Genomic DNA, 21,339 nt, shown 5'->3' with positions numbered 1-21,339 from the left:
AGTGTTGGTTTTTAGGATCACAGGTGCATTTGTATTTGAAAAAACATGATTCATTTTTCATAAATTAAAAGTCTGTTGAACGAACTATAATAACCAACAGTCACTGTGCTCAGGACCTGACACTGTCCTAAGAGCTTTATATTAGCTTTATATATTTAATATTTACATATTCACTTAATGCTCACAACCACCTGTGGGACAAGTACTACCAGCATTATTATTCCCCATTTTTCAGACAAACGAAAACAGAAAGGTGAAGTAACGTGGCCATGATCACCCAGTTAGTGAGGGGTAGAGCAGGCTGGTCCTCAAGTCCATGACATTAACAGCTGCACTATATTGCCTCTCCACAATGATCTTATATTTCCAACTACATTTGTCCTTCTTGAAAACGAACCTTCTACACCTCCCTGCCCAGATCCTTCCCAGGTTTCTTTTATTTTCAAAAGAACTGTCACTCCTTTTATTATCTACCTTTCTCTTCAACTGCCCTTTGCCGCTCCAGAAGATTCCTCTAGGGAATGGCCCTTACTTAATTCCCAGTGACTTCCTCAGGTAAATCCCCAAAGACTCGAAATCCTCAAATTCCTCAAGAGCAAATTCCTAAAGACTTCCCCTGTGTCCTCCTCCTTCTACCTGCAGCACCTGCTTTCTCAGGAAGCCCGTGTGCCTTTCACAGGGCTACCTGCCACTTCTCTTGCCTGATCGATAACTGCAACGTTAATCAAGCGAGTGAGAAGTTGGATTTTTTTTTTCTTCAGGGTTTTTTTAGTCTGTGTTAATCATACAAATATTCACGTACACAGTCAGGAGAAACCGCCTCATCTTTGTCGCCTCCCAGGCACCAGGAGGCCCCACCACAAACACCCAGCCAGTTTCTTGCTGCACACCAGCGTCCAGACGGAGAGGGCGGATACTGCCGCTCCAGCAGCACCCCAGGAGACAGAGAAAAGGCGGGGCAGGGTGGGGCGGGGAGTCAGCTTGCAGTTCTGGGCCCCGGCAATGGCAAGGCCACCACCCTCTCCCGCTGGGGCTCCCATTGAATCTGGGGAGGGGTTTATCCTTATGCCCACTTCCCACTTGGGCCACACCAGCTGTCTTGGTGAGGTTCTCTCCTGGCTGGAAATGCCTTTGAGGGACGTTACGTAACAGCCAGTCCCTGCTGGGGGAAGAGAAGGCTGTTTCTTGTAGAAAAATGCCCCCAATTCAACTGTCCCCATGGGAAAAAGAAGAAGAGCCGGCACGCGTGCACACACGTCCACGCACACCTCACTTCGTGCACACACGCAGGTTCCTCCCAAGCCTGAGCCCCTCTGCCTCCCCTGCTGGCCTCAGGTCCTTAAGGATGCTGCCTGCCTCTCCTCGCGGGTGCCAGACACTGGTGGTCCTGCCCAGAGGCAGCCTGCCACGTGGTGAAGAGTCCAAGAGGAACAGACTACTGGGGCTGAGAGGGTAGCCCCTGCTGGCCTACTAGGCAGTGGAAAAGAGGGGCTCTAAGGACTTGCTCAGAGCCAAACCAGCGAGAAGAGGCAGGATGAATAGCACTAAGCGCCGCCAGGTCCTGGGGGAGCCGTGGACTCCTTCCACCCCTACTCCGCGGCTTGCGCTCGCTCTGGCCTCTGCAAGGAGCTCACCCCTCCAAAGATGTGCACAGAAAGGGTTTGTTCTTGGGAGGGAAGCCAACGTGCTTGGGACAAGTACCTTGCCAGGTGAGACTGCCTAAAAGCAAGAGGGGGAGCAGGATCCTTCTGGCAGGGCCAGACCCACTGACGGTGACCTATGAAGCCACTGCTGAATAACGGCAGGCAGCCCCTCCTGGGAAAAGGGGAAGGGGCACCTAGTGTGGGGGAGATGAGGAAGCCCGGAGACCAGCGGGTGTAAAGCCTCCCATGATCCTGCAGGGGCAGCTGGAGATGTGATGCGCTGAGGGCTATCCAGTGAGCAGAGCGGCTGGGCATGTGTGGGCTCCAGGGTGGCGGTGTCCCCGGAGGCTGGCAGCAACAGTGGCACCAGTCTGGGCCCAACAGGGCCCTCAGACAAAAAGCCATCGTGAGCCCCTGGCCTGGACCTGTGGTGGCCTGGGCACCCCTGCTCTGCTGGGAATGGGGTGTTCTGTGAGTGCACAGAAAGCAGGTGCTCCGGTGTGAGCTCTAGTGCGGCCCCGGCCCCAGCGGCACTGCCCTTTCAGCAGGCAGGCCCCACCCCCCCCACACCCCCCGGGGCTTCTCCAGTGGACCAATGTTTACGCCCCCTTTTATTTGGGGGGAGGTGGGGAGGCAAAGAGAGGATTTCATACAAGCTTTTCTCTCACCGTCAAGCTTGAAAACAACAACCATCTCGGAAGAGGACGAGGAGGAACAAACAACACGCGTTTCGGTAACTCAGACACCCAGACAGAGCCAGACAGGCAGGCAGACTCAGCCACACCCAGGCTACGTGACCCCTTGCGGCCAATCATCGAGCTGGACTCCCTGCTGTCTCACAGCCCCGGGGTGGGTGGGGGTGTGGCAACAGGCAGGTGGCCCAGCAACGGCGCCCTAGATCCATATCCCCGGGTCCAAACGAACCAAGACTCGAGGGAAGGAGGGGGTGAGGAGAGAAGAGGGACTCTGCATACTCCTGTATCTTTGGCAGACAGCTGTTCCGGCCTGGTGTGAGCTTCCCGTGGAGATACCCACATCTCAACCTGCTCGGAAGCCACAGGATGCCAGTGGGGCCACCTGTCCCAGCGAGCGGCCGGCCAATCAACCTGTGCTCCGGCTGGGCTGTGCCTTGCCCGCCACCTCCCAATAACTAAGCATCCTGCTCAGGGCGGGGGTCCTTTCATCCCCAGCAAAATGTGGTCTCCAAGATCACGCAGTCAGTCAGTGTGGCCCTTCCCCACGGCAAACTCCCCATCTGGGGCTCCATTTTCAGACCTCAGCAGCTCAGCCTCCACTAACAGGCTGCGAAAACACCCCGAAGGACAACTGGAGGGAAACACAGGGAAGCGAGTTATGTGACTACAGAGAAGCAGGGGACACCCTCACGTTCCCCTGCTGCACACTCGCTGGTGAGCTGCACCAACACCCGTGTGTGTGCACGCAGCACACACATATACACAGCACAGAGGCAGCGTTCCCAGAATGAATGGGGAGCCGCTGTATACCAAGAATCCAAAAGAGCAGTAAGCGTGATGGCGCTTCTCTCCGCCAAGAGAAACATGGAAGGAAAGCGATTTGAACTGTGACAAGTGTGTGCAGGAGGACACCTCTCGGCCTCACAAACTCCCACGTCACCTGAGATCTGTCCTCCAGGCTTCCTCTGCTGGCCACACAGGCAAGTTTGGTCTTCAGAGAGGTTCTGATGCTAACAAGCCACAGGGCTGACGAATACAAATGTCAAAGGTGTAAAACAACAGAAGATTAAAGAGAAAAGAAGAGGACAAGCGTGATAACCCATGGGCTGATGCCATTAAAAACAAATGGGGTCAGAGTCTTGTGGAATCAGGTGGCACGGCAGCTGTCCTCCTACAGCACCTACCCGCAGAGTCCCCAAGCAGGCCGTGCCAGCTTTGAACCTGAATTGCTACCAGAGCAAGCAGCTATTCTATAAACAGCATGTTATCCCTTATCTAAAAAAATAAAAGTGGGGAAAGAGGGGAAAAAATTAACATGTGCTCAAAACTACAACCTGTCTGTAGGCAAAATAATTTTTGTTTAAAAAGATGGCTTTTTTCCCCCCATTTTAAACATTTTTTTCCTTCCCGAGTGCCCTAATGACTTGTTAGACTGACGCCTAATAAACAAAACCCAAAGTGGCTGCAAGGATTTCTTCTTGGTAGCCTTAACACCACTCAGCATTCACATACACACACGCTGAGTTTACTCAAAACTAGTCTTTCTGATTCTTCCTCTTCTTCCAGGATGGGGGTCAGAGCCACGGGTCCCTGCGATGTGGTCTGCAATCCAGAGGAACCCCTTGCCCTCACCTCCCAGAGTCAAGCCTTGTGTCTTTCGTTAATTTTTCTTCTTGGTGACACCTGTTTAAGACTGACTGAAGGGGTAAGGCCCATGGAGCCCCTTACTGTAAGTCACTACTGATAAGTTGTTTGCGTGACCGCTGGGGGACAGATTTACAGAGTTCTGTGAGAGCCTACTCTCATCGTGCTCGGTTTGGTCAGGAGCAGGAGCCCATGTGTTTTTGCTGATCGAGTCGAACCCGGAACCCCCAGGGTCTTTTGTTTTCATCTGACTGTCGGTTCTTTCGGGGAGAGGCAAACAGGGTGAAGTTTCCTTCTACCTTGCGATGTGGCTGTGTGTGGAACTCCGTTTCAAAAGATGACAGCTGCTGCATTACTCCTAAAAGTCCACCCACCTCCACACTGAGAATGACCCAGATGACATCTCCATAGTAGAGTCCTGTAGCAGTGCACATCCGCCACTGTCCCTGACACATTCCTGCTCTGATGGGGCTTCACATCTGGACGCTGACGTCTGCAATCTCCTGGGGCTTCAGCAATCTCACCAACACCATGATCACATGTCCAAACTGGTCTCCCCTGACATATTTAAGACAAACCCCTGGAGGCCAGGCCTCTGCCCCAGAATTTTGGATCCGCCATGTTTTTATATATTGAGCATAAGGATATATCGACTCCCGTTCGCCTATGGTGACATCTTCAACAAAGGACACAGATGGCACACTGATGTTTGGGCTCTCAAAGTCATAATAGGTGCCAATTTCTCCATGTAGGTTCCAGTTGGTCATGTCCAGGAAGAAGGCACAGCCGGCCGGGTTGAGCTGGAAGCCGAGCAATCGTTGGAACTTGGAGATGAGCTCGTCCTTGGCGGCGGTGCCCAGGCAGCTGAACTTCTGCATCAGCCCAGGGTCCGGGCCCACGTCCATGCCCTCCACGGCTGGGGCCGGACACTCGCTTCCCCGCCTCCTCACAACTGGGCCGCCGCTGCGCCACCGGGCCCGGGGACCAGTGTGGGGGTGGGGGCGCTGCTAGCTGGCGCCGCGACCCCGCTCCTCCGAGGTAGGCCCCGGGCCTCTCACCGCCCATAGGGATAAACTCATTCAGCCACCGGCTCACTCTCGCGCTCCACACACCCCCCACCACCACCGACACCCCGCCGGGCCGCCTCTCACTTCTCCCCTGCCTCCGCCTCAAGTTGGATTTTTCTTTTTACTTTAAAAAGTTATTCTAGAGTAGTTGGTATTGGTAAACAGCTGTGACTTTTAAATTCTGATAAAGTTCCTGCCACAATTTTCTAGGATGTGTAGATAGTGTTAAGAAAACTTAATATGTTTTTTAATAACAAACAAACATATGTATGGTGCTTACTATGTGCCAGACCCTATTCTTAGCGTAGTGCTTAATATAGATTGACTCATTTAATCCTCACAGCAACCCTATGAGGTAGGTACTATCATTTCCCATTTCACAGATGGGAAAATTGGAGACATTAACTTGTGCCCTTAATAACAGAAGAACGAGCATTTGGGCTCAGGTAGTCTAGCTCTCCCATCTACCTGCTTAATTACTATACCACCCTGGTGCCCTAAGACATATGTGAATTCTGTAAAGTCAGAAACAATACTTATTTAATGTCAAAACAGAGTTTACCCTCAGTATATTCTAACTTGTCCCCTCCCCACTAAAAGTGAATACATAGGTCTATAAATCCAAGTTAATATATCCTGTTCCATTATTCTGATTCCATAAGATTGGAATGAGAACCTTTGCTATTATATATAAAAATAAGGCATTTCAATACCACTCATACAATGAGATGTACAATCTTTTCATGACTTTAAATGTTATCTATTCATAATAAAAGTGAAATTATACTCAATTTCTCCATTGTACAAAGTAAGGTACAAATTGTGAAATTTCTATTAGTAAAAATATACCATTACTTATGTCAGACTATTAAATTAGCAATCCTTTATTATTTCTTCATAGTACAAAGGAAATACAACGTAGCAAACTTTAACTTTTTCTAAAGGAATTTTATCTGCAACCATTTAAAATAAATGTATGTGTGTGTATGTATATGTATATATACTGTAGCAATTTATTTTGCTTTTTTCCTACGTCAATTTTCCACTGTGAGAAGCACAGTACCCTCCACACTCTGGATCTACCTGTGCTTTATTTCTCCCTCTGGTACTCACCACTGTTGAGTCTACTCTATATGTTATTTATGGTCAATTTATTGTCTGCCCCTTCAGAATGTGTGCTCCACCAGAGTAGGGATCTGTCTGTTTTGTTTACTGCTACGTCTCCAGCACTAGAACAATGCCTAACACATAGTAGAGAGTAAATAAAAGGCTGTTAAAGGAATATGAATCTCTGAAGAAATTCTCCCTGCAACATCCTCCCCCTCCCTCCCCCACCCCCCAAATCCTATCTTGGGGGAGACACTGTGTGAACAAGATGAGAGCTCTACTTTCCCTGAGTGTGAAAGACTGCAAGTGAGTTTGCAGAGGCTTATGGAGCCCTGGGAAGTGGATGGGTCAGTCTTGCCGTCTCCCTGTAGTACAAATGGCTCCTGTTAACCTGCTTAACGGAGGTGGGGAGCTGGGGGTTAGTCTCATTAAGATCTTTCGAGGTAGTGATTTGGCATATAATTCAGGATTTAGTGTGACTTAATAATATAGTCAATTCTCATTATCACAGATGCCATATTTGCAAATTTGCCTACCTGCTAATATTTATTTGTTACCCCAAAATCAATACTCAGGGTGCTTTCGTGGTCATTCACAGAGATATACAGAACAGCAAAAAATTCCAGTTGCCCAGAGTACCTGCTCCCAGCTGAGACTGACAACATTCTTTTTGTTTCACCTTTCTTACTGTAAACAAGTGCCACTTTTTTTGCATTTTTGTGCTTTTTGTTGGTAATTTCATTATTTAAAGTGTTTAAAAGCATAGTGCTGCCTAATGTTCCTAAGTGCAAGAAATTATGATGTGCCTCATGGAAAAAATATGTATGTTAGATAAGCTTCTTTCAGATATGAGTAATAGTGCTGCTGGGCATGAGTTCCAAGTTACTGAATCAGTAGTATGTATTAAATAAGGTGTCTTTACAGAAACATGCATAAAACAAGGTTGTGTACTGATCACTTAATGATGAAAACGTTGTGAACAGAGGCTCAAGGGAACTTAACCCTGTATTTCCCCCAGAAGCAATGGTTCCGTATTCACTAAATCACTGTTTGCGGTGACTTCTATAGAACCTAACCACCACGCATAACAAGAATCAACTGTAGCTCCCCTAGAGGTCTCCAGAATGGTTCCCTTTCTGACTCTGGAAACATCATCTCTGTGCTTTCTCACAAATAACCATCCTGGACACAGTAAATATTTACAGAAAGCCATGGATGAGGAATCAGTAAACCTGAATTCATCCCTCCTCCCCCAATTTGGAGGGTCATTCTGAGGAAATTATTTAACCTTTCTTGGTAGAGCCTTGTGATCTGCAAATGGTTTCCTTAATTGAAAGGAAGAACGTGAAAGTCCTTTCATGTTGATATGTGTAAGGTATTTTTCCAAGTTGAACAACGGCTTTTTCCTTCAGATCTCAGGGCATCTTGGCAGAATTTTCACGGAGCTCCATTGTTAACAAATTTCAGGAACTTGATCATTGGGTTCGAGAGATGAAAAGACAGTTCCCTTGAATAAACCAACACTCTCCTACTTCCAGAATGTCCTGGTCAACACTGAACCTTGCCTGACATCAGAAACTGCCTTTCAACCTCCCTTCTCCCAGGGAGCAGTCCAGCATCCAGTCCCTCTAACGCAAGTGTCCAACTGGCGACAAGTAGTGCCAAGCAAGGAGTCCTGGCTGGTGACTCAGGAGATCTGAACTCTCATCTGCCGTTGTTCAACTTTGTTAATGAAGGTAAGTGATTTTACATCTTTGGGCATCAGCTCCTTCATTTAAAAGCAACTGTTACAAGCCGCTTAGATAGCCTCATCCACCAGAGGGCAGACAGCAGAAGCAAGAAGAACTACAATTCTGCAGCCTGTGGAAGGAAAACCACATTCACAGAAAGACAGACAAAATGAAAAGGCAGAGAACTTTGTACCAGATGAAGGAACAAGATAAAACCCCAGAAAAACAACTAAATGAAGTGGAGATAGGCAACCTTCCAGAAAAAGAATTCAGAATAATGATAGTGAAGATGATCCAGGACCTCGGAAAAAGAATGGAGGCAAAGACCAAGAAGATGCAAGAAATGTTTAACAAAGACCTAGAAGAATTAAAGAACAAACACCTAGAAGAATCAAAGAACAAACAAACAGAGATGAACAATACAATAACTGAAATGAAAAATATACTAGAAGGAATCAATAGCAGAATAACTGAGGCAGAAGAACAGATAAGTGACCTGGAAGACAGAATGCTGGAATTCACTGCCGCGGAACTGAATACAGAATGAAAAGAAATGAAGACAGCCTAAGAGACCTCTGGGAGAACATTAAACAAAACAACATTCACATTATAGGGGTCCCAGAAGGAGAGGAGACAGAGAAATGACCCAAGAAAATATTTGAAGAGATTATAGTCGAAAACTTCCCTAACATGGGAAAGGAAATAGCCACCCAAGTCCAGGAAGTTCACAGGGTCCCAGGCAGGATAAACACAAGGAGAAACACGCCAAGACACATAGTAATCAAACTGACAAATATTAAAGACAAAGAAAAATTACTGAAAGCAACAAGAGAAACACGACAAATAACATACAAGGGAACTCCCATAAGGTTAACAGCTGATTTCTCAGCAGAAACTCTACAAGCCAGAAGGGAGTGGCATGATATATTTAAAGTGATGAAAGGGAAGACCCTACAACCAAGATTACTCTACCTGGCAAGGATCTCATTCACATTCAACGGAGAAATCAAAAGCTTTACAGACAAGCAAGAGCTAAGAGAATTCAGCACCACCAAACGAGCTCTACAACAAATGCTAAAGGAACTTCTCTAAGTGGGAAACACAAAAGAAAAAAAGGACCTACAAAAACAAACCCATAACAATTAAGAAAATGGTAATAGGAACATACATATCGATAATTACCTTAAACGTGAATGGATTAAATGCTCCAACCAAAAGACACAGGCTGGCTGAATGGATACAAAAACAAGACCCATATATATGCTGTCTACAAGAGACCCACTTCATACCTAGGGACACATACAGACTGAAAGTGAGGGGACTGAAAAAGATATTCCATGCAAAAGGAAATCAAAAGAAAGCTGGAGTAGCAATACTCATATCAGATAAAATAGACTTTAAAATAAAGAATGTGACAAGGACAAGGAAGGACACTACATAATGATCAAGGGATCAATCCAAGAAGAAGATACAACAATTATAAATATATATGCACCCAACATAGGAGCACCTCAATACATAAGGCAACTGCTAACAGCTATAAAAGAGGAAATTGACAGTAACACAATAACAGTGGGGGACTTTAACACCTCAATTACACCAATGGACAGATCATCCAGACAGAAAATTAATAAGGAAACACAAGCTTTAAATGACACAATAGAACAGATAGATTTAATTGATATTTATAGGACATTCCATCCAAAAACAGCAGATTACATTGTCTTCTCAAGTGCACATGGAACATTCTCCAGGATAGATCATATCTTGGGTCACAACTCAAGCCTCAGTAAATTTAAGAAAACGGAAATCATATCAAACATCTTTTCCAAGCACAGTGCTATGAGATTAGAGATCAATTACAGGGAAAAAAAAACGTAAAAAACACAAACACATGGAGGCTAAACGATACGTTACTAAATAACCAAGAGATCACTGAAGAAATCAAAGAGGAAATCAAAAAATACCTAGAGACAAATTACAACAAAAACAAGATGATCCAAAACCTATGGGCTGCAGCAAAAGCATTTCTAAGAGGGAAGTTTATAGCAATACAAGCCTACCTCAAGAAACAAGAAAAATCTCAAATAAACAATCTAACCTTACACCTCAAGGAACTAGAGGAAGAAGAACAAACAAAACCCAAAGTGAGCAGAAGGAAAGAAATCATCAAGATCAGAGCAGAAATAAATGAAATAGAAACAAAGAAAACAATAGCAAAGATCAGTAAAACTAAAAGCTGGTTCTTTAAGAAGATAAACAAAATTGATAAACCTTTAGCCAGACTCATCAAGAAAAAGAGGGAGAGGACTCAAATCAATAAAATTAGAAATGAAAAAGGAGAAGTTACAGTGGACACCACAGAAATACAAAGCATCATAGGAGACTACTACAAGCAATTCTATGCCAATAAAATGGACAACCTGGAAGAAATGGACAAATTCTTAGAAAGGTATAACTTTCCAAGGCTGAACCAGGAAGAAATGGAAAATATGAACAGACCAATCACAAGCACTGAAATTGAAACTGTGATTAAAAATCTTCCAAGAAACAAAAGTCCAGGACCAGATGGCTTCACAGGTGAAGTCTATCAAACATTTAAAGAGCTAACACTCATCCTTTTCAAACTCTTCCAAAAATTGCAGAGGAAGGAACACTCACAAACTCATTCTATGAGGCCACCATCACCCTGACACCAAAACCAAAGATACTACAAAAAAAGAAAATTACAGACCAATATCACTGATGAATATAGATGCAAAAATCCTCAACAAAATACTAGCAAACAGAATTCAACAACACAGTAAAAGGATTATATACCATGATCAAGTGGGATTTATCCCAGGGATGCAAGGATTCTTCAATATATGCAAATCAATCAATGTGATACACCATATTAACAAATTGAAGAAGAAAAACCATATGATCATCTCAATAGATGCAGAAAAAGCTTTTGACAAAATTCAACACGCATTTATGATAAAAATTCTCCAGAAAGTAGGCTTAGAGGGAACCTACCTCAACATAATAAAGGCCATATATGACAAACCCACAGCAAACACCATACTCAATGGTGCAAAACTGAAAGCATTTCCTCTAAGATCAGGAACAAGACAAGGATGTCCACTCTGGCCACTATTATTCAACATAGGTTTGGAAGTCCTAGCCACAGCAATCAGAGAAGAAAAAGAAATAAAAGGAATACAAATTGGAAAAGAAGTAAAACCGTCACTGTTTGCAGATGACATGATACTATACATAGAGAATCCTAAAGATGCCACCAGAAAACTACTAGAGCTATTCAATGAATCTGGTAAAGTTGCAGGATACAAAATTAATGCACAGAAATCTCTTGCATTCCTATACACTAACAACGAAAGATCAGAAAGAGAAATTAAGGAAACAAACCCACTACCATTGCAACAAAAAGAATAAAATACCTAATAATAAACCTACCTAAGGAGGTAAAAGACCTGTACTCAGAAAACTATAAGACAGGCTTCCCTGGTGGCACAGTGGTTAAGAGTCCGCCTGCCAATGCAGGGGACAGGGGTTCAAGCACTGGTCCGGGAGGATGCCGAGGAGCAACTAGGCCCGTGTGCCACAGCTACTGAAGCCTGCGTGCCTAGAGCCGTGCTCCGCAACAAGAGAGGCCACCACAATGAGAAGCCCACGCACCACAGCGAAGAGTGGCCACCGCTTGCCGCAACTGGAGAGGGCCCACGCGCAGCAACAGAGACCCAACGCAGCCAAAATAAATAAATAAAAATAAAATTAAATAAAAAACTATACGACACTGATGAAAGAAATCAAAGATGACACAAACAGATGGAGAGATATACCATGTTCTTGGATTGGAAGAATCAATATTGTGAAAATGACTATACTACCTAAAGCAAACTACAGATTCAATGCAATCCCTATCAAATTACCAGTGGCATTTTTTACGGAACTAAAACAAAAAATCTTAAAATTTGTATGGAGACACAAAAGACCCCAAATAGCAAAAGCAATCTTGAGAAAGAAAAACAGAGCTGGAGGAATCAGACTCCCTGACTTCAGACTATACTACAAAGCTACAGTAATCAAGACAATATGGTACTGGCACAAAAACAGAAATACAGATCAATGGAACAGGATAGAAAGCCCAGAGATAAACCCATGCACCTATGGTCAACTAATCTATGACAAAAGAGGCAAGGATATACAATGGAGAAAAGACAGTCTCTTCAATAAGTGGTGTTGGGAAAACTGGACAGCTACATGTAAAAGAATGAAATCAGAACACTCCCTAACACCATACACAAAAATAAACTCAAAATGGATTAAAGACCTAAATGTAAGACCAGACACTATCAAACTCTTAGAGGAAAACATAAGAAGAACACTCTTGGACATAAATCACAGCAAGATCTTTCTTGACCCATCTCCTAGAGTAATGGGGAAAAAAAATAAAGAAATGGGACCTAATGAAATTTAAAAGCTTTTGTACAGCAAAGGAAACTATAAACAAGACAAAAAGACAACCCTCAGAATGGGAGAAAATATTTGCAAATGAGTCAACAAAGTATTAATCTCCAAAATATATAAACAGCTCATACAGCTCAATATTAAAAAACAAACAACCCAATCAAAAAATGGGCAGAAGACCTAAATAGACATTTCTCCAAAGAAGACATACAGATAGCCAAGAAGCACATGAAAAGCTGCTCAACATCACTAATTATCAGAGAAATGCAAATCAAAACTACAATGAGGTATCACCTTGCACCAGTTAGAATGGGTATCATCAGAAAATCTACAAACAACAAATGCTGGAGAGGGTGTGGAGAAAAGGGACCCCTGTTGCACTGTTGGTGGGAATGTAAATTGATACAGCCACTATGGAGAACAGTATGGAGGTTCCTTAAAAATCTAAAAATAGAATTACCATATGACCCAGCAATCCCACTACTGGGCATATACCCAGAGAAAACCGTAATTCAAAAAGACACATGCACCCCAATGTTCATTGCAGCACTATTTACAATAGCAGGTCATGCAAGCAACCTAAATGCCTGTTGATGATGAACGGATAAAGATGTGGTATATATATATATATAATGGAATATTACTCAGCCATAAAAAGGAACAAAATTGGGTCATTTGTAGAGACGTGGATGGATCTAGAGACTGTTATACAGAGTGAAGTAAGTGAGAAATAGAAAAACAAATATCGTATATTAACGCATGTATGTGGAACCTAGAAAAATGGTACAGATGAACCGGTTTGCACGGCAGAAATAGAGACACAGATGTAGAGAACAAACGTATGGACACCAAAGGGGGAAAGCGGGGGCAAGTGTTGGGGGGGGTGGTGGTGGGATGAATTGGGAGAGTGGGATTTACATGTATTCACTAATATGTATAAAATAGATAACCAATAACAACCTGCTGTATAAAAAATATAAAATAACATTCAAAAATTCAAAAAAAAGAATGCAAAAACACTGTATTGCTAATAACGAGAATGCCAAGCATTTACAAACATTACCAAATAAATAAATAAATAAATGCAACTGTTATTAAATGCTGTATTAGATGACAACTATGGGACTGTCTGCCCCACACGTGTTTGCATGTGGTCAAACAAACATGGAAACCATACCAATGGATGCAGAAAAGAAAGCAAACTTCTCTTTCCTCACCATGCCTGTATTAGTTTGCTAGGGTTACCATAACAAAATACCACAGACTGGGTGGCTTAAACAACAGTTTGTTTTCTCACTGTTGTGGAGGCAAGAGGTCCAAGATCAAGATGTCAGCAGGCTTGGTTTCTTCTGAGGCCTCTCTCCCGGGCTTGCAGGTGCGTGCCTTCTTGCCGTGTGTTCACGTGGTCGTCTGTGTGTCTGGTGTCTCTCCCTCTCCCTATATCCTCATCTTATAAGGACACTAGTCAAAGTGGATGAGGACTCACGCTAACAACCCCATTTTAATTGTCTCTTTCAAGGCCCTATCTCCAAATATGGTCACATTCTGAAAGTTCGAGGTTCAATATAAGTGGGGGGGCGGCATAAGTTAGCCCGCAACACAGGTCATCAATTTCTCAAAATCATGCCAGATTTCAGTTTGCCTTATATTTGGACCATGAGTTCTTTATAAAGCTCTATGTACTTTTTTAGAAATTCCTAATTAGTTTTGGTTTGCTTTTTGAGAAAAGCAACATGCCTTTACCATATCTCTAAGCTCTTCCTGGTCCTTAATCGCGTTTACTGTGAAAGAATCCATTTTCTTCTTCAAAGATCATCTTCCTAGAGCCCTCTGACCTCTTCTGTTTTTTCCTAATTTGTCCTGATTGCTTTCTTGGCTTCCTGCATCACTGTTAACCTGGGATTTACGTTGAGTTCCTGAGTTGGTTCCTTTCTTCTTTTTAAATCCTGGGTACTCCTCTTTCTTGGATTCTTGTTTTGATGAAGTACATCTGTGGCAGACATAGAGTATTTGCTCCTAGACTGCCTTTCCAGAAAGGACTCACTGCCCAGCTGCAAGGAGGATGGTTAACTGAGAGCTTCCTGGTGTTAACTTCTTCAGGATTCACCTCAGTTTCCTGGCTAAGGTTGTCAGTTTCTGACAAGGAGATTGTATAAGGGCCTAGCCATTTCTGCCCCACTCAGGACTCCACTAAAGGGAAATCTGCTCTGCAGCTACCGAGGGGGCTGGCAGAGACTTTGTCAGGTCTGCGTCACTGTCTGATGGCTACCCCCACCCAGTACTGTGTCTTCCCCTTTTCTGTTCACGGATGTTACCGTCCAGTAAAATTTTGTACTCTAATTCTGTGTCAGCTTCTGCTTCCTGGAGAAACCAATCATTATAAGAACTTCAAGTAATATTTTTTCTAAAAATTTGTTTCAGAAAGGAATCACGGGATTTAAACTTTGAGACTTTGTGTGAATTATCTATTTGTCCTCATATGTGATCGCTACTTTGATTGGTTATACAATTCCAGGTTCAAAATTATTTCCCCACAGAACTTTGAAGGCCTTGCTCTACTGTCTTCTAGTGTCCAGTATTTCTGATAAGAAATCTGATCATAATCTGATTCTCATTCCTTTGTAGCTAGCCTGTTTTTTTCCCCATCTATGAAAGCTTTGGGGGTTTCATCTTTATCCTCAATGCTTTAAAATTCCACTAGGCTGTGTCCAGACACAGCTGTTTTTCATTCATCCTACTTGGATGGCCCTTTCAATAACTAGTGTCTTTCTTCCATTCCTTTCCTTACATTGTCTCTGTTTTCCCTTTCTGGAACTCTGACTAGATAGCCATTGTGTCTTCTGGGTCTAACCGCCATGCTTTTAGGTGTATATTTTCTCCTCTCTCTATTCTGGTGTCCTGGGAGATATTTTCCATTCTATCTTCTATAACTCAAAATTTGATCTTTTGCCATAATCAGTGTTATTTTTCACCTTAGCAATCACTCTTAGTTTTCAAGAAGTCAATTTTTCTCTCCTGGCTCCTTTTAATACCACCTTGTTCTGGTTTTTATTGCTGCAATATCCTCTTGGATGTCTCTGAGAATATCAGTTAGCATTTTAAAAAGTGGTTTTGTATTATTCCTTGCATCATCTGTTTCCTCCTGGATCAGTTATTTTGTTTGTTCATCTTAGACTTTCTTAAGTTGTTTTTGTTTCCTCTCAAATGTCTGGTAGACATATGCTCATATTCATGAATCAAGGACTACGTTGATTGGTGTTTGTAAAATGCCTGGGTCCTGGGGATAAGCAGGGTTTTTCATTTCTATGGTGCTGGCCCAAGATGCTCCAAACTGCCAACTTAATTGCGAGTGGGGTGGGGCAGCCTTTCTTTCTCTCCAGGTGTCTTATTATTAGGCTCTCCTCTGCCTCTCTCCCCAGCCCTATACTCACCCCATAGGCTCTCCCCAGGCAAATCTGCTCTGCTTAAGCCGTTCTCCAGGTAGCTCCAGCTGGGGCAAAGGCTGCAGCAGCTGCACATTGTTGTGGGCCTCCGACCTTTGAGCTGCTGCCTCTGTGCCTGAAGCCTCTTCGGAGCTCCATGGGGAAAATGGTTGTTTCTGCAAGCTTCTAGAACGTGTATTCTGAGCTGTGATTTTCTCCATTTTGGGCCATGTATCTATTCAATCTCACTTGCTTTCCACAATCCCAGAAATTATTTTAAAGCTCAGGTTTGCTGAATGTATCTACTTCGTTTTCCATGTGGCAGGAAACTTTTTCTTCTTTTTTATCTTTATTATCTTTCACTGACATCCTAGGAAAGAGGGATGCAATCATGTGTCCAACCCTTCTCACTGTATGCTCACATGACTGGAAGAGAGGAGGCATCTCTCTGAGGCCTCTTTGATAAGGGCACTAATCCCATACGTAAGGGCTGTGACCTCACGACTTAATCACTTCCCATAGACCCCACCTCCTAATACCATCACTTGGGCATTAGGTTTTCAACATATCAATTTGGGGCCAGGCGGAGGGACTAAATATTCAATCTTCGGCAATAGACTAAGGGATAAAGGTCAGGAACTTTTAGGGTAGTGGGGATGGAGGGGTGCAGCACCATGTTTCCAACTGTGTGTGCACTAGAGAAGCAGAGAGAGAAGCTGAGAGGCACTGAGGAAAGCCACAAGGAGGCTTGGTTACCACTCCTCCATGGTTTCCCTGGGACACCCCTGTATCACCGTAATATATGCCACTTGCTTACATTAGCTCTGTGTGGATTTCTATCACAAGTAAGAGGGCCAGAAATCAAGAAACATCTTGGCCCTCCTGGAACGCGTCACTCTGATCTGGCTGGCTGTTTTGGAAGAGGGTGCATCAGGAAGGGGTTCTACCAAGGGGCCAGGATTCCACCACAGTGCAGTGATGGCCACGACAGTGACCTCTGCAGATAATAAACGCCTGACTTGCCACCCTATAAAATGAGACAGTACGAATAAAATGAAGGCCCTTTCCTCTTAGCCTAATTTACAAGGTTCTTTCCATAAACTTGGGAGGAGGGGTGCGACACATCTTCCCCGCCTCTCACAGAGACAGTATTTTTTTTAACTCTCGGAAACACCATATAACTTTAAAAAGCTACCGGCTTGTTACGTGCGAAAAATGGCAAAATGTTCACTAGGAAACAAAAATAAAGCCCACCATTTCGTTCAAGTAGTCTGTGCTTGCCCCACCCTCTAAATTTTTAACTCCTTTCAACCATGTTTGTGTAGCCTTAAGGAAGCCGCTTTCCCCCTTAATGACTAGCCCTTTTTCCTAACCTCGCATTTTCTCCTTAACTCATCCTCACATTTTATTAAAACTTTTACTTTGGGGAGCTGTTACCTTACTTGGGGAGACTTAAGAACTAATTCTAAACCCCTTTCCACAAATAAGATCAATAATTTCAAAATAAAAACTCAATTTGCTCAAACCAACATTATGCCCTCTTGGTTGAAAGGCCCTTCAGGGCAGAACCCAAATCATTAGATGGTTTTTCTGCTCTGCTGACAACCGAGAAGGGGTTTGTTAAATGAAATGTAAAATGGGGGCGGGCTCCAAAAAACCTTGTAAATAACTTTGTTCCCTGTGCGTTGTCGGGCATGGCTGGCGTGGTTTAGTAACTGGGTGACCGCAACGTCTTCAAATACCTTCCAAGACCCGACGAGCTGAGCCGCGGTAGACGCAGCCCCGCGACATTAACCAGCTTTGTCCCGGGAACTGCAGGCTTGACCTCGGGGCTCCCTCCCCGCTTCCTACCTGGAGCCCGCGGGAACCACCCCTCCTTTCCTCGGCTTTGCCCCGCGCCGTCCTCCTCGCCCGGCCACCGGCGTCCCGTTATTAGTGTTCGCGAACCTCTCAACATCTCGAAAGTTCGACAGGCGGCATCGGAAGCCAAGCCCGGTGACTCTCCGCCCTCGAGGTGTGGTAAACTCTCGGCATTTGTGCTTGGGAGAACCCCGAAGTAGTAAAAATCTCTTATTTTGAAAACTAAGGGGACAAAAACGCCAAGACTGGAAGGAATCGTACCTACAGTCCTCTGATTCGTAGTCGGACGCATCACCCTGCACCACGGACCCCTCACATGAGGGGTGAGGAGACATAAAGGTTACAGAACAGGGAAGCCACACCCGACAGTAACTCCCCTAATACCGGGAGTAAAGAAAAAGTGCGACAGACACGCGGAGGAGTCTTGAGTCTTGACACGAGAGTTCGGAACTAGCTCCTGCCGCAGTCAGGCTCCGCGAGCCACAGCCGGGTAGTCTTTCTGCGCACGCGTAAAACAACATTCGGGCACGTACTCCCTTCGCGCCCCACTCCCTCCATTACGCATGCTCAATTTCATCTCTGGCTAAGGGTTGCGGGCGCTCTGGTTCCTAGGTATTGAATCTCAGGGGGCGGGGGCATAGGGTTTTCCCGTCCCTTCGATAGCTCAGCTGGTAGAGCGGAGGACTGTAGTTAATACCCTCAAGAGGCATCCTTAGGTCGCTGGTTCGACTCCGGCTCGAAGGAGACAAGGACGCTTTTGTCGAGCTTCCTGTGATTTATGGTCCTTTCCGCATAAGGATTTCTCTGATAATACATTACTTTCCAAATAACAGGTCGAAACCCTTAGCTTCCTCGGTGTGAATCTTTTGCGAATCCCGGAAACGGGGACATGCGGTCCGAGTTCTGAGCGAGCGGGGCACTGAGTCTGCGCTCAGCGGGGGAGGCTGCCGGGTCACGGCCTTCGCTTGTTTCTAAAGCGTCTTCGGCGTTTCCCGAGACCCTGAGTGCCAACGCGGCGAAGCCGCGTCCCGGGCCAACGGCCGGCTCCCCGGGGCCAGGCCCCTGACCTAGTCCTCAGAGCCCGTGCAAGGTCGGCGATGCGAGCGCTCGGGGCGGCTGCCGTGAGGAGCTGGGAGGTCCGCAAGGAGGATCTCGTGTCCAAGGAACCTGGGAATCACGAAGGCAACGCGGTAGAAAGCACACGAAGCCTAGAAAAATGACTAAAAGTTATGAAGATGAATTGAGACCCTACTCCGCCACTCCCTTCGATAGCTCAGCTGGTAGAGCGGAGGACTGTAGCGTTGTGTCCATAGTTATCCTTAGGTCGCTGGTTCGATTCCGGCTCGAAGGAGAGAAACAATTTTTTGTTACTTTGGCCTTAACCATGAAACAGGGACAAGAATGTGGTCAAGAATATTTATCTTCGCTTCTAAACGCTCTGTTCTCTCTCTAGAGGAAGAGATAAGCAGCCGTGGCCAGCGGTGGGGGATTAGCTCAAATGGTAGAGCGCTCGCTTAGCATGCGAGAGGTAGCGGGATCGATGCCCGCATCCTCCAGTTTTTCTCCTGCTCTCCAGTGGTCCTTTTTCTTTTGATTCTCATTCAACTCGAACAAGAGTTGAAAGTAGTTGGGCGAGCTTGAGGTTACCGCTATTAAAACTTCCCAGACGAGGATACTTGAGGGGATAATTTTTCTAATTTTAAAATTTTAGACCCATTTACTTTGTGAAGTTCACGAAATTGGTTCTCTTTCTCTCCAAAAATGGAGACAGATTGCTATCACGTCTGTCGGCACTCTGAGTCTTTTGTGATTTGTGATTGATGGCTGCACTTACAGGGACCCATCTGAGTCTAAACTGCGCATAATTAAGGGAACCTGACAGAAAAACAAAATAAAAAACAGAACTTGGAAAAGGACGCTGCTACTTTAAACTTACGTTGAGCTGAGGAGGCGGGGACTATTCTGGTCCATCTCATCTGCGTACAGTGGGGTGCCTGGCTCGTGGCAGATCCAAGGTGGATATGATAAAGCAAGGCGGGTACCTGAGGACAGGTGAGGAAGTGGAAAGACCCTGGACCCAGAGGCTTCTTGTTGGAGGAGGATTCTAACGCCATTTTCCTCCTGGGAAGTAACCTTGGAGAGTTAATTAGAGACCACCACAGAAAGGGAATCAACTGGAGAAAAGTTCTAGCTCGGGCTGCCCTTGAGTGTGGTCTGTTTAGTTAAACAAAGACATGACAAAAACAAACACAAATACACACACTCATTGAAAAATTCAATTTAGCAGAACACACACAAAGTCTTTTCTGGTAATGAAGTCTCTCTATCCTAATTTTCTAGAATAGAGCCATGAAAAAAAGCTGTTGAAATGATACTGCAATTCTCAACACAAAATATAAACCTAGACAAAGGCAGAGATAATACCTTTTATGAGGATGACAATTGAGAAGTGAAAATACTTTTATCTTATTTCCATTTTAGGATTCTAGACAACCTGTATATTTTTGTTACCAATGTGTACAACCTGCTGTTTTTTATTGGCGTGTCTTTCATTTTCTAGGGCAGCTTCCATTTTAAATTCTTTTCAATAAAGTCTCTTTATTGAATGTATAATGATTCACTTAAAATACATCATTCTTTTCGTGAAAACAAATTTACAAAGTAGGAAAAAGAATCCTTTTATCAGATGATATGTCCCAATTTCTGGTTGGGATGACGGGTGTTCTAGCTGGTGGGCTGGAGGAGCTGGCAGTGAAACCAAAAGAACTACAAGAGCAAGAAACGGGTAATAAGTAAAGGAATTGTTAGCAACTGCACCCCAAATTCGGGTGGAGAACACATGTTTGGGACAAGTGGGCTGGGTAAGAACTCGAACAATATCTCAGGATCATCAACTCAGGTGTGGAATGGAATTCATATAAAAAGTCTATAGATATAAGCTGAGAGGCACTATTGCCTAATGGTTAGTCATGTGGGCTGCAAAACCTGATAGACTTTCTTGTCTTTGCCATTCCCGATCTCGGTGACCTTGGGCAAGTTGCTTGACATCTTGGTACTTCAGTTTCCTCATCTGTAAAATAGGGATGATAATAATGGTACCTACTTTTAATGTAAAGCCCTTCTTACAGTGCCTGGCACATAGTAAACACACGGTGAACATTAGCAGTTATCCGTGTATGTTATTAGCACACCATAGAGGGAAGGCCTGGAGGGAATATTCTAGAGTTTATACGAGTGTTTATATAAATATATATGAAAGTGCAGGAAAGAGGTGCTTGGATCTCCTCTGCAGGGAAAGTAGAACAATTCTAAAAATACAAACTGATGGTTAAGTGAATTATGGTATGACCATATAATAGTATAGCCTTTGAAATTTTATTTATTAAGAACTTCTGCTGACTTGGGAAATGTTAATTATTGAATATTAAGTGAATAAAGTAGGCACAGAGCAATATAAACAATAACAATATAAACAAGCATGAATTACCTGTAGGAAACACTGAAGAATGCATTAAAATGTTAATACTAGTGATCTTTGGCTAGTAAGATTACTGTGATTTCTTCTTCCTTAAAATTTAAAAATATTTTCTAAGTTCTGTAATAACCATTTATTACTTTAATTGAAAATATAGACGAATTCTAAAAACTTAACAGCTAACATTTATTCATCACCTCTGACAAGCCAAGCACAGTTCTAGTTA

General features: G+C 44.2%; 1 protein-coding gene, 2 long non-coding RNA genes and 1 pseudogene across 4 annotated transcripts in view; all 4 read right to left on the bottom strand.

Annotated features, from left to right (window-relative positions):
* LOC309615376 overlaps positions 1–21,339 on the bottom strand; it is a 515,886-nt gene that overhangs the window by 215,096 nt on the left and 279,451 nt on the right. The window lies entirely within an intron of this gene.
* CRH (corticotropin releasing hormone) overlaps positions 1–21,339 on the bottom strand; it is a 435,535-nt gene that overhangs the window by 167,180 nt on the left and 247,016 nt on the right. The window lies entirely within an intron of this gene.
* Positions 1–21,339, bottom strand: part of LOC309615364 — a 226,510-nt gene that overhangs the window by 176,794 nt on the left and 28,377 nt on the right. The gene's annotated exons all lie outside the window — the stretch shown is intronic.
* On the bottom strand, positions 2,574–17,973 carry LOC309614632 (protein ILRUN pseudogene; annotated as a pseudogene). The gene is made up of 3 exons: positions 17,630–17,973; positions 14,253–14,346; positions 2,574–4,989 (listed from the first exon to the last, which is right to left on the bottom strand). The product of its transcript is annotated as a protein ILRUN pseudogene (transcript).

This window comes from Balaenoptera borealis (genome assembly GCF_965194805.1).
Source record: "Balaenoptera borealis genome assembly, chromosome: 17".
NCBI lineage: Eukaryota > Metazoa > Chordata > Mammalia > Artiodactyla > Balaenopteridae > Balaenoptera > Balaenoptera borealis.
Note: the sequence above shows the minus strand (reverse complement) of the source record. Positions and strands in the feature narration are given on the sequence as shown.